Source organism: Alexandromys fortis, unplaced genomic scaffold (assembly GCF_014885135.2).
Source record: "Alexandromys fortis isolate MF-2015 unplaced genomic scaffold, M_Fortis_MF-2015_v1.1 scaffold_329, whole genome shotgun sequence".
NCBI lineage: Eukaryota > Metazoa > Chordata > Mammalia > Rodentia > Cricetidae > Alexandromys > Alexandromys fortis.
The window spans coordinates 808,928-822,669 of NW_026068249.1; the positions used below are offsets into that span (position 1 = coordinate 808,928).

Genomic DNA, 13,742 nt, shown 5'->3' on the forward strand with positions numbered 1-13,742 from the left:
ATACAGAAGTGGACAAAAATGGCTATTTGGGGCCCAAGATAGCTCAAGATACCTTGATATATGGCATTCTAACTCTAAAAAATAATTATAGTTTCCATCAATCAGAGTTGTAGAAAGCTTAATGTAGTATTAGCCTCCTCTGAACCCAGGAACTTCAGCTAATACTTTCCTCTTATGTTTTAGGTCAGCCCTGTTCCACTACTGAATGGAGACTTTCAGTTTCAATTCTCAGTAAGAGTCCTTTTCCAAGAAATGCTTTTTTATATAACCACAAGTAAAAGTAGTATTACTTTTTTAATATGTCTTTTTATTAATTGATGTGGGAGTGTCATATATCAATCTGTTGATTTCATTGGTTAAGTTATAATAAACCAACTGCTTGGCCTCAGCTTGGAACATAGATGGGAGGAGTAAACAGAATAGAATTCTGGGCGGAAGAGGAAGTGAGGTCAGACTCTGCTCTGCTCCTGCAGAGACGCCATGCTCAGCTCTCCCAGGCAACTCCAACCCACGATGGACTTAGGCTAGAATCTTCCCGGTAAGCGCACCTTGGAGTGCTTACAAACATTATTAGAAATGGGCTAGTCCAGGAGCGAGAATTAGCCTGTAAGGGATAGAGTTCATGGGCCAAGCAGTTCTTTAAATGAATACAGTTTGTGTGTTGTTATTTTGGGCATGAGCTAGCCAAGCGGCCGGGGTGTTGGGGACGCAGCCCCGCCGCTCATATTTCAACAATTAATCAATGTTTTTGCAAGCTATTTTTTCTATGCTTTCCTTTTGCTTTTAATTTTTCTTTTGTTGTCACTTTCCAAATTAATACTCCTTTTGAAACTCTGAAGTAGAATACTTGGTGGCATAGTCATTTTTTCTGTTTTCTTCTGAGCATTGTGAGAGCTTCCCCAGTCCTCAGTTCTGGGGTTTCTGGAGACTGGCATCTTATGTACAGTGAAGTCAGGATTAAAGGAAAGCACTGCTTCACTCCAGCTATCCTGGAGCTGACTGGGTCCCCAAGGCCACTTAAGACCACAGCTGTGCAAATAGCCAGACCAAATGCTGGTAAGAAGCAAGGAGGAATCTCCTCTGGTGACAGTCTCTGTCTGAATTCATCTCCTAAAGTAAGTGTGGAGGTAAAAGTATTCTCATATTCAAATAAAAACTATTCAGCCATAAATCTCACAAGAATCTGTTAAAAAAATTCTCCTAATGAATTATTTGAGGTTTCACAGAGCATTTCAACCTTCCATATGTTGTAATTTCTACAGTTTCTTTCTAACCCAACCATATTCTCAACTGGAAAACATTTCAATTACTTATAAACTCATAGTTTATTCCCAGTTTTAATCACTCAGATAAATGCCCACTTCACTTCTAATATCTTGGAGAAAATATCTCCAACTTCCCCCACATCTATGTACCAAATCCCAGTTCTGATACTTTTCCTCTGGGGAGATGTCATTCTAAGCTTCTTAACCAGTTGTAAACTTCTTCCTTTTGCAACCCCATACTCTTGGTCTTATACATATCACTAGAATATGTCTCATTTTACATCTCACTAAAATAATCTCAGGGTAGCTCTTTTTGGTGAACTAACTTCCTTCACCAGTGGAACATGGAACCAGTTTTTGGCATGAAGGAAGCAATGCAAGGGTAGCGATCCCCAATGAGCAATCCCCTTCTACCAGCCTCTTCGTGGGATCTGCAACTTTATAAAAAGAGGGGTGCTGAGGCAGACTGTTATTTAAGAAAGAGATCTATTAGAGCAGATAGGCAGGCACACAACAGTGCTGTGGGGGTTTGAGGAGAGTTCACACATGCAGCGTATATTCTTGCCAGGGACACTGTAGACTGTGCAGCCTCACAGATCTTGCATTTGCATTCTCAGGGGTTGGCATTGGTGATTGACATTTCCCTTTAAATCTAAGAGAAAGTGTTTGGTTAATCCCACATCTGTCCTAGTATTGCATGAGTATGTCTTTCAGACAGGTTGCTGTTGTAGGTTGCAGTGTTTGTAGCTGGGTAATATCATGTTTTGAATATTGATCTTTGTGATTTGTTATTTCTCCTTATATGATGAACAGAAAGATGCCAGCTAGAAGCAATGTTGAAGCCGTGATCCATGCTGCTGCCAGAAATCATGTAGAAGTATATGATACGTGCTGCTGCTGAGCGCTAGGGGCAAGTAATCAATGGTATAGATGACTGCAGATTCATAACTGAGGACGAGAGACACGGAAGTCTTTTGTGACATCTCTACCTAAAAGAAACAGCTCAGACAAGAAGCTATTGAAAAGAGTCCTTGAAAACTGTGATAAAAATGCTGAAGTATAGTTCTTCAGAGTTGATGATCTCTGGCAGAGGTGAGGAAGCACTCAGTCTTGTTTAAAGGTTGGGGCACTGGGAATTTTACCAAGCTCCATTGAGTGTATAGGGAACATAAATTGGACTTGGTGTGTTTTTTAGGGGAGGGGCTTAGGGATGGGGTGTGGACCAGAGAGGAATGGGAAGTGAGTGTGATGGAGTGTAGCACGAGTTCTAATAGGTCTTAATAAAAGCCCAGAGCCAGATATTGTGGGAGTTCAGAGAGATGAAGGAGCAAAACCACCTTACCTACTCAACTTCACAGCCAAAAAGAGACTGAGCTCCTGTCTCCTTATGTCCTACAATTTCCTCTCTCCTCCCAGCCATATCACTTTCTGTTTGTACAGACCTCCATTCCTCTATGGTTAGCTAGTGGCTAGCTCTGCCTTTTGTTCTTCAGGCAAACTTTATTTGTACAAGCAAGATATTGCCACATTTTTTTTTGTCTAAAAATTTAAAAAGTAGGTTATAGCTAATATAAGAAAAACTATATACAATAATATCAATAACTATATATAATATATACAGACAATAAATACATCAACAACATCTAGTCCATTAACAATTGACAAATTTATAAAATATATCTATCCTATCTTGGTGAGTCCAAAAAATGAACCTAATTTATTTTCTATTCTAACTTGTATTGCCAAAACTATCTTTTTATGTCTTTTAACCTTATACACTTTAAATTTCTTTAGTAAATTTATTTTATAAATCTAGTAACAAGGTAAACTATAATTATAACTATAAAGTCTTCAACTCTATTAGAGACCCGAGAAGGAAATGATATTACTTGAGTAAGCAGGAAGTATAAGCAAATGACTTCCAAAAAATGTAAGAAATGACAGAAACAGCTGACTATCTGGACAGTCACCCAAAGTTCTTCTGCATTGTTGGGGCATCTTTTAGGCTTATAGTCCTAGCATTTTTTTTATTTTTATTTATTTATTTATTTATTAAAGATTTCTGCCTCCTCCCTGCCCTCGCCTCCCATTTCCCTCCCCTTTTTCCAATCAACTCCCCCTCCCTCATCAGCCCAAAGAGCAATCAGGGTTCCCTGCCCTGTGGGAAGTCCAAGGACCTCCCACCTCTTTCCAGGTCTAGTAAGGTGAGCATCCGAATAGCCTAGGCTCCCACAAAGCCAGTATGTGCAGTATGATCAAAACCCCAGTGCCATTGTAGTCCTAGCATTTCCGACAGATTTTTCTGTGAAGAAGGATATTCTGAAGGATTGTCCTATCTTGTCTTGTTAAAGTTTAGAAATCCTTTCTTTGTGTCCTGCTTGTCCAACTTTTACAGCATACTCACAGTAGTTGTGGCATTTTCATCTGCCACAAAGAAAGTAAACTCCATGTAACATTTCTTTGATGCTCATCATCTTTTCTGAAGTAGATTTATGTTGCTAAGAGCAGACATGTCTCATTGTTATAAAAAGAAAAGAACCTATGTTATTAAAACATATTAAATGCCATAGTCTGTAAACCTCTGATGTGTTTGAAGACAACCTGTCTATCTAAAATATATGTTTGAACTTGAAAACATACCTAATAGGACTTCAAGCTCAATTGTAACAGGTAACTAATTGCTAACCTACATTTCTTTATTATTCCAAATAGTTGGTAATAATGACTTTCAAGGGATAGAAATTTACATTACATTGTTAAATGAGCTGCATAGGTACTGTACCTTGAACAAGATTATAAACGTATGTACAGTATATTCTAACAAAAATAATCTGAACTTTGTATCAATATACAAAAAATCCAAGCCAATGTAAAATATTTAAAACTAGTAATTGCTTTTTTTTTTTTTATTTTTGAGACAGAGTTTCTCTGTAGCTTTTGGTTCCTGTCCTGGAACTAGCTCTTGTAGTCCAGGCTGGCCTCGAATTCACAGAGATCCACCTGCCTCTGCCTCCTGAGTACTGGGATTAAAGGCATGCGCCACCACCGCCCGGCAGTAATTGCTTTTTTGATTTAAAAGTAAATTCAATAATCTACCTTTTAATTCTATTTACATATTACCTCTTATTTCTTTTCAGAGTAGATTTAATAATACACACCTATATTCTATCATATCTTTACCCCCCCTTTTTTTCCAAAACATAAACTCTGAATGTAATCTCCTTTGCTCAACTTTCTTCCTGACAATAACCAGTAACAACTTGTAACCAGCTCTCAATGATAAATATCCATAACCCATTGAATGATCAAAAAATACCCACCCCACCTTTTGGGAATGTGGATGTTGTATTTTTAAATTTACTTCCTGCTGTCTGGGAGTGATGGCATCTTTAGGGGATCCTGAAAAGAAAAATTTGTGATAATTATCAAGTCCTTGGAGAGGTAGCTGTATCATTTGTTGTCCAGTCCAGTCTCTACATAATGGGAAAGTACAGGGATTTTCTAAAATTTTGACTAGAATTGTCTGTAAGGCTGAATCATCTCAGCTAGCTACCTTGAAATTGTCCTGAACAGTTTGTAGTCTGAAGCCAATATTTAGTTGGTGTTTGTAAGTTTAGTGATGTTATCAAAGTCCTGGTATAAACATTGTTGGGGTTGTGGGCTGAGACTGCTCATTTGTTTCTGGCTGCCCAGATCAAAAAAAAAATCACACAGAAACTATATTAATTCTGATAATGTTTGACCAATAACTTAAGCATATTTCTAGCTAGCTCTTACATCTTAAATTAACCCATATCTATTAATCTGTGTACCATCATGTGGTTGTGGCCTACTGTAAGATTCTATTCGACATCTGGTGTCTGTCTCCTGTGGCAGAAACATGATATCTCTGTGACTCCGCCTATTCTCTCTATATCTTTTCCAGCCTGACTATATTCTGTTAAGCCATTTCCAAAAGCAGCTTCATTATTATCCAACGGCAATAAAACATATTCATAGCATACAGATGGAAATCCCACATTATCTTCCTTTTTCTGTCTAAATAAAAAGGAAGGTTTTAACTTTTAACATAGTAAAATTACATATAACAAGATAGTTATCAAGCAAGAATTATAGTTATAATATTTATATTTACTTTATCTTTTATCATAAGTAAGGAACACTATTATTATAACTACCTATTATTAAACTCCATCAAAGACTACTCCAGAAGGATATAATATTACCTAAGTAAACAGGAAGTGCATTGTAAAGCAATTTCCCAAACTCTAGAATTGACAGAGACATCTTGCTGCCTGGACAGTCACCCAAAGTTCTTCTGTAACATTGGGGTACCCATCTTCACCCTATATGCCCACAGTGTCTCCCATGATATGGGAGGTCCTTCTGTCTATGTATTGTTTTTATTGGTTAATGAATAAAGAAACTGGCTTGGCCTGATAGGGCAGAGTAGAGGTAGGATGGGTGGGTTTGAGGGTGGAGTTGGCATTGTAACTTACAGGACTGATCAATGAAGAAGTTTTGTAGCAGTCTACCTGCAGAAAAGCTTGACTACTAGCTGGTTAGTGAAGTTGTAGTAGATAGGGGACAAGCCCTGGGTTTGACCCCAGTTCTGAGGGCCTAGAGAGTAGGGTTTTCCACTGGCTGGCTTATCACTTACCTCTTGGTTTACTGTGTGCAGCTGCAGCATCTGGAAAAGTATTTTTAATCCTTTACTTTTTATTATGAATTTTATGAAATTCTGAAGCCCCCAGTACATTTCTAATCAACAACTGATCAATTTCTGCCTTACCTTGTGCTAGAGGACCTGGCAGACATTTATGGGATTGGATGTAAATTTTGTGTATTGGATGATTCCCATTATATTTATTATATCTTATAATTGAGTAAATAATAAAGTCAATTCTGTATCATCTAATATAAATTCTGTGATTTCAATAGACAAAACAACTCTGCAGATTGCAAATCAGAAACTATGTTGAAAGGTTTCTTTAAATTCATTAGTATCATGAAAATAGTGTATAATTCTGGTTTTTGGATAGAATAATAAGTGCTTAGATAGTATTAGTTAAATTTTCTGATATGTGACCTGCTTTTTCTGATTATTTGTATCAGTGTAGAATGTAGGGGCTCCAAATATTCATATTTCCTATACAATGTGAGGAACGATCCGGCATTTGTTAACCCATAGATTGTTGTAGTGGGTCACTTGTTTGTTCCCAACTGCTCAGCCCCGAAATAATCACACAGAAACTCTATTAATTAAATCACTGCTTGGCCTATTAGCTCTAACTTCTTATTGGCTAGACTTTAACATCTTAATTTAATCCATTTCCATAATTTTATATTTTACCATGAGGCTTGTGGCCTACTGGCAAAGTTCCAGCATGTCTGTCTCCAGTGGCAGCTCCATGGCTTCTCTGTGCCTTCTTCCTCCCAGCTTCAGTTTAGTTTTTCTGCCTAGCTCTACTCTACCCTATCAGGCCAACCCAGTTTCTTTATTATGTATACCAATGATATTCACAGAATGCAGAGAAGAATCCCATATCCATAGATGTTTATCTGTTAACCATTTTAAAGGTAGGGCTGTTGGTGCCTTTGAAATATCAGCAGCTGTTGTGCTTTGTTTTTGTACAATCTGAATGGTCAGTGATTGTTCTTTATATACCTTCAAATATTTTCCCCAGAAATATATGTGCTAGAAACCACAAAGCATAGCCCTCTCCAAATGTGGTTCCTGAGATGTAGGAAGAAACTCCCTTCAGCAACTCAGTGGCAGCTAAGGAGTGTGTACCTTGAGGGTCAAGGAGAAAACACCTATATGCCCCAAGGACCACTTCTATGGCATTTTCATATGAATTTGGCAATGTTACAGATGGTTCTGGTTATAGCAATTCTACCAGTGTCCTTGTTTTTCATGTTATTTTCTACTTCAATACCAGTGGCTTCAGGAAATATGGATGTGCTATATGATAATATGAGTCTTAGTGATCTGATAGGGCAGGCAGGCATTGAAGATGTGAAGCAGGTTATGGGAAAAATCCTGACTGATGAAAGAATTGGGGAAATTTGGGAAAAATGCAGAAATTCTTCTTTGCCTGTTCTTGGCAAAAGAATTATACTGAAACAAAAAAACTTTGTTATGACTAATAAAGTTTCTGAAGAACCTAGGGCTTTAGGGCTGACTGCCTATGGCTTTATAAATCAAAATTGGAATAGTGAAGAACAACAATGGGAAGAGTATGACAATGGAGTAAAACCCACTGAACTATGCTTTTGTAAACTGCAAATAGTTAGCCTCTGAGTTGAGAGCCTCAGAAATTGTTTTATGATTAACTCACCTAAGAATAAGAGTATAGTGACTGGTATTGGGCTTGGGACCTGGAAAAATGCCATAATGAATGATGATGTTCTGATTTCGAATAATCTTTATACTTCTTGTGAACTACTTTGCCCAGGGAATGATTAACCTGTGGCAAGAAAAAAAGAATCAATTTTTTTTGTGTGTGTGTAAAATTTACAAAAAAAAAAAAAAAAAAAACCCTGCGGTTTGAAACTCAAGGAAAGAGAAGATAAAGGAGAATAAGAAGGAGAAGGATGAGGAGGGGGAGAAGAAAAAGAAAAAGAAGATGAGAAGAAGAGAAGAAGAAGAGAAAAAGAAGAAGGAGGAGGAGGAGAAGGAGAAGGAGAAGAAGAAGAAGAAGAAGGAAGAAGAAGAAGAAGAAGAAGAAGAAGAAGAAGAAGAAGAAGAAGAAGAAGAAGAAGAAGAAAAAGAAGAGAAAAAGATGACGATGATGAAGTTTCTTTGCAGTTGATAGTCTGTCAGCTTGCATCAGAATACTGTGTTAGTGTACTCATTTTGCCTTCCAGACATCCCAGATTTGAGACCCACTTCTCTACTGAGGCTGGTCTCTGGCACATATGTTAATGTATGATTTGTTTCTGAGATTGGAGGAATGTTAATCTGAGTATTCTATTTCTATAGCAAATCACATCATCACAAATTTATTGCTATGTTAGCCACATATGACTTTAATTTTCCTCTTTGTCTTTCTGGTTAAATACATCTGATTGATCTCACGCTTTATTTAACTTAGATTAAGTTTCAATTTTTAAAGGCTGAACATTTACCTCCTGAGAAGGCTAATTTGAATGCCAAGATTCTTATGTAATTATTTTAACATTGCACTTGTGTCTACAAGGCCTTCAATGATGACATCATTTACTCATAATTTTAGTTTTGGTCTTTGTTCATTTATAGAAGTTTGTCAAAATATTTGCTTTATTTTTTTCCTGATTTTTTGGTTTTCTCCTCTATAGTTTTTCTGTCATCCAGAGGAATATGGTTTCTTATTATAAGCATTAGGTTCTTTAATTGCTCTGGGAAAGAGTTTGCTCCAAGGCTACAGAAAACGACTGAACCGAATTTGTCATGGGGGCCTGTGAGAGGCCCCTCAAGGAGTTTCCCAGCAGCAAAACATTACCTTAAATATCCCTTGTTGACCTACATTTATTGGTCAAGTGCCTGTCTTTGCCACACCTTCTGCATAATCCAGAAGAGAGAAGCATTCTGTTTGAACTGTGCTTAGGAAAAAAAACATTGTTTCAAGGAATGCCAATTTTACAATCCCTTTTTAGGTGACCATGTTTGCCACAATTAAACACATGACATTTGGATTTTTCTTCACACCTCTGAAAATCACCTCTCCTATCCATAAATCATGGTCATGAGATTCAATATTGATTTATCTCAGTTTCATTCTTCCAAGGACACTGACCTTGCTTTTAATGGCCTAATTACCGTTTGCATTGTGCATTAGAGTTTTCAAAAGCCAGAGATTCAATTGTTATTTGTCTGACTTCTGAAGCTGGTATCATTCTATTCACTGTCAAAGTCAGTCTTTGTAGGGAATCCATGAAGGCTTCCTTTGGGTTTTGTATAACTTTAGTAAATGACTCAATTTTCTTTCCTATTTCTCTAATTCTGTCCCAAGCATTCAAAGCTGCTGTGCAGCATAAATCTAGGATGTGGTCATAATATAGAGATTGTCTTTGTACATCAGTATAATTTTCCTCTCCAAGAAATTGGTCTTGGGGATTTCCATACCTCAACAGCAATGTACTTCATTGTTCAGTGGTCTATGCCTCTTTTTTCCATGTGTCATCCCATTGCAACTAAAGACAAGACTTGATGACCACTTTAACCAAGTCTCTACAGTGTCTAGGGATAATCTATTACAATTTGATCAAGAGTTTAACATCTGCTTCACAAAAGGTAACTGCATGCCATATGAAACTATCATTTCCTTGAATCTTCTGAAATCTAGCATTGCAACAGGAATCCATTTAACTCTTATATAGCCTTGAGGATAGCTATTATTTGGCAGTTGTTCCTGTAAGGTGACTGGATAAATTCAAGTTGTTTGTTTGCAAACCTTAGGCTGTTTATCTCTAACCTCATAATGCAATGCTGAAATTGGTTCTACATTAAATTCCTCTGTCTGGGTCTGAATATCTTTATGGTCTGTTTTATGAAGTTTTTGTAAAACTTGTATCTTAACACTCATATTAATCAACTTTTTAGTGAAAAAATGATAAAACTGATAGTGTTATTGTTGACATTAAATAAGTCCCATTTAAATTAGTTATTCTCTCATTTAATTGTTCTATTTTCAAGTTGCCCAGCATATTATCCTACAGAACTCTAAATTCCTCCTTCTTGAAAAGATCACTTGCCTGTGGCTTTGTAGCCACAAGCACAAGCCAGAACTGCATGTAAGGCTAGCTCAGTCAGTAGAGCATTGATGTGGGAGGTTGTTGAAATAGAAGCGGCAGGGCTGCGTCCCCAGCACCCCGGGTGCCTGCTAGCTTATGCCTGAAATAACAACATACAAACTGTATTCATTTAAAGACTGCTTGGCCCATTTCTATCTAGCCTCTTCTAGGCTAATTCTCACATATTAATTTAGCCCATTTCTAATAATGTGTGTAAGCACCCCAAGGTGCGCTTACCAAGAAGATTCTAGCCTATGTCCATCCTGGGTCGGAGTTGCCTGGGAGAGCAGAGCCTGGGGTCTCTGCTCCAGAGCAGAGCTGTGGAGTCTGTCTGAGGAGTCTTACCTCACTTCCTCTTCCTCCTGTTTACTCCTCCCACCTATGTTTTAACCTATCAGGGCAAGCAGTTTCTTTATTTAATTAACCAATGAAATCAACAGATTGATATATGACACTCCCACATCAGGAGGTCCTTCTGTCTATGTGTTGCCTTTATTGGTTAATGAATAAAGAAAGTGCCTTGGCCTGTTGATAGGGCAGAACTTAGGTAGGCAGGGAAGATGAAACTGAATGCTGGGAGAAAGAAGGGTGGAGTGAAAGAGATGCCATGGACCCACCATCAGAGATAGATGTGCTAAAACTTTGCAGGTAGGCCACGACCTTGTGGTGATATACGATTAATAGAAATGGGTTAGATTAATATGGAAGAGTTAGCCAATAGGAATCCGAATCAGGAGGGCATCCGGGAGGGTGGTAGCTCCTTTGTCTCAATAGCCTGCCTGCAGCAAGCAAGGTAGGCCCTTTTTTTACGAGCCACCAAAGCAGCACGGAGATCGGATCCAGGCACCAGGAGAGACGTCATTGGGGTGAGTGAGTTTCTTTTTGATCCAGCCTATTCGGTGTTCTTTATGCAGCAGCCCGGGACAGGGAACTCAGACGTTCCTCATCCCTCCTACACTTCCTGGTCATCCTGCAGGGGCTATACTGCCCGAATACCTCCTCTCTCTTCCTATCCCACCCAGCTTGCATCCATACCCCCCGCCCCGCCATCTGACTCCCTCCACTCTTTGACCACATAACATCTCCCAGCTCAGCCTATTCGGGTGCTGGGACCGAATCCGAATCGGGAGGAAACCAGGAGGGTGGTACCTCCTTTGTCTCAATAGCCTGCCTGCAGCAAGTAAGGTAGACCCTTTGATTACAAGCCACCCAAGCAGCAAGGAGATCCGATCCGGGCACCAGGAGAGACATTGGGCTTTCATCCACGACCCACCCAGAGCGGTGAGCCTCAAGGTCCCCTGCAAGGTAGCCCAGGCACCCTCAGCCTGTGCTCCAGGGGCTCCTGTGCTCTCCTGGATCCCGCACTGCCTGCCCTGTTCTTCCTTCTGTCCCCGGATCATTGGGCTACCAGGCGACCCTGTTTAGGTGCTGAGGAGTTCCATCTGGACGGGTGAGTGTGTGCTATCCAGGAGCGATTGTCCCGGAAGAGAGCACAAAACCCCCTCCCTCAGCTACTTCTGCAGGGCTGTCTTTCTTACACACGACCCCCCCCCCAAGCCTGCATTTTCTGCAAGGTCCTTTGCTCAGGAACAGTTTTCTGCTCCTACACTAAGGCTTCCAACCCAGAGTGGTGAGTGCCTGCCTACGTGTCAGGTCTCAAGGACCCCTGAAAGAAAGCACGCACACCTTCAACATGTGAGGCAGGGTCTCCTGTGCTCTACTCGTCCCTGTCCACACCCCAAGTTCCTCCTTTCTGGCCGCGGGTCATTAGACTACCAGTCATCCATGTTTGAGTGCTGAGGAGTTCCAGCTCGACGGGACGGTCCCTGCTTCTACACTGAAGAGATACATCCAGAGACTCAGTAACACCAAAGACTGGACCAAGACACCAGGCCTCTCCTGGCTCCATTTGAAGGAGTAGATGAGAAGGCACCAATGCAAGACTTCCTCCAAAAACCGGAAAGGCAACATGACATCACCAGAATCAAGGGATCCCGAAATAAGAAGAATTGTACACCCTACTCCAGAAGAATTAGAAGAAATCGACTCAAAAGTGAATTATATGAAAATAATAGAAGACCTTAAACAGGAGGTGAAAAACTGCCATAAACAATTAGAGATTACAAACAAAAAGGTAGAAGAAATGAATACATCGCTCAAAGATACCCAAGAAAACCAAGAGAAACAATAAAAGCAATCAAACAGGTAAGGGAAGTGGTTCAAGACCTAAAGAATGAAATGGAAGTAATGAAGAAAACACAAACTGAGGGAAGGTTAGAGATGGAAAATCTGGGTAAATGAACAGGAACTACAGAGACAAGTACTACCAACAGAATACAAAAGATAGAAGATAGAATATCAGACACTGAAGATACCATAGAGAAAATAAACACACTGATCAAAGAAAACAACAACACCAACAAATTCTCATCACAAAAGTTTCAGGAAATATGGGACACAATAAAAAGACCAAACCTAAGAATAATTGGAGTAGAAGAAGGAGAAGAAATGCAGCTCAATGGTCCAGAAAATATATTTAATAAAATTATAGAAGAAAACTTTCCCAACTTAAAAAAGATGTATCTATGAAGGTTCAAGAAGCATAAAGAACACCGAATAGGCTGGATCAAAAAGAAACATATGCTCGCCATATAATAATCAAAACACAAAGCATACAGAATAAAGAAAGAATATTAAGAGCTGCAAAGAAAAAAGGCCAAGTTACTTACAAAGGTAAACCTGTCAGACTTATACCTGACGTCTCTATGAAAACTATGAAAGCCAGAAGGTCCTGGATAGTAGTACTGAAGAAATGAAGAGACCATGGATGCAAGCCCAGACTACTATACCCAGCCAAGCTTTCGTTCACTATAAATGGAGAAAACAAAATTTTGCAGGATAAAAACAAATTTAAACAATACATAGCCACAAATCCAACCCTACAGAAAGTAATAGAAGGAAAATCATTAACCAAGGAGTCCAACAATGATCACAATAACTCAGACATCTAGAGACCCCTCACCAGCACAACTCAAAGAAGGGATGCACACGAACTCTACTACTAAAAAAGAGACTGGAGTTAACAACCCCTGGTCATTAATATCAATGGGCTCAACTCACCTATAAAAAGGCACAGGCTAAGAGATTGGATACAAAAACAGGATCCAACATTCAGCTCTTTACAAGAAACGCACCTCAACCACAAAGACAGGTACCTACTCAGAGTAAAGGGCTGGGAAAAGGCTTATCAAGCAAATGGACCTAAGAAAGAAGCAGGTGTGGCCATACTAATATCTAACAAAGTTGACTTCAAACTTAAATCAATCAGAAGAGACGGAGAGGGACATTTTATACTCATAACAGGAACAATTCATCAGGAGGAAGTCTCAATCCTTAATATCTATGCCCCTAATATAAAAGCACCCACGTACGTAAAAGAAACATTACTAAAACTCAAGGCAGCCATCAAACCGCACACACTAATAGTAGGAGACTTCAACATGCCTCTCTCACCAATGGACAGGTCAATCAGACAGAAACCTAACAGAGAAATAAGAGAATTAATGGAGGTAATGAATCAAATGGACTTAACAGACATCTATAGAACATTCCACCCAAATAGGGAAGAATATACCTTCTTCTCTGCAGCTCATGGAACCTTCTCGAAAATTGACCACATACTCGGTAACAAAGCAAACTTCC

At 39.2% G+C, this 13,742-nt stretch overlaps 1 long non-coding RNA gene across 4 annotated transcripts in view; it reads left to right on the forward strand.

The window, feature by feature from the left end:
- The first annotated feature begins 437 nt into the window (after positions 1–437).
- The window catches only part of LOC126494131 (uncharacterized), a 26,998-nt gene continuing 13,693 nt past the window's right edge, over positions 438–13,742 (forward strand). The window contains exons 1-3 of one of the 4 annotated variants that reach the window (XR_007589954.1): positions 447–538; positions 985–1,115; positions 2,079–2,357. This is a non-coding gene — a long non-coding RNA (uncharacterized lncRNA). Of the gene's footprint in view, positions 539–568; positions 1,116–2,078; positions 2,358–13,742 lie in introns of those variants that run through there. The other 3 variants (XR_007589953.1, XR_007589952.1, XR_007589951.1) reach the window with 3 other exon arrangements.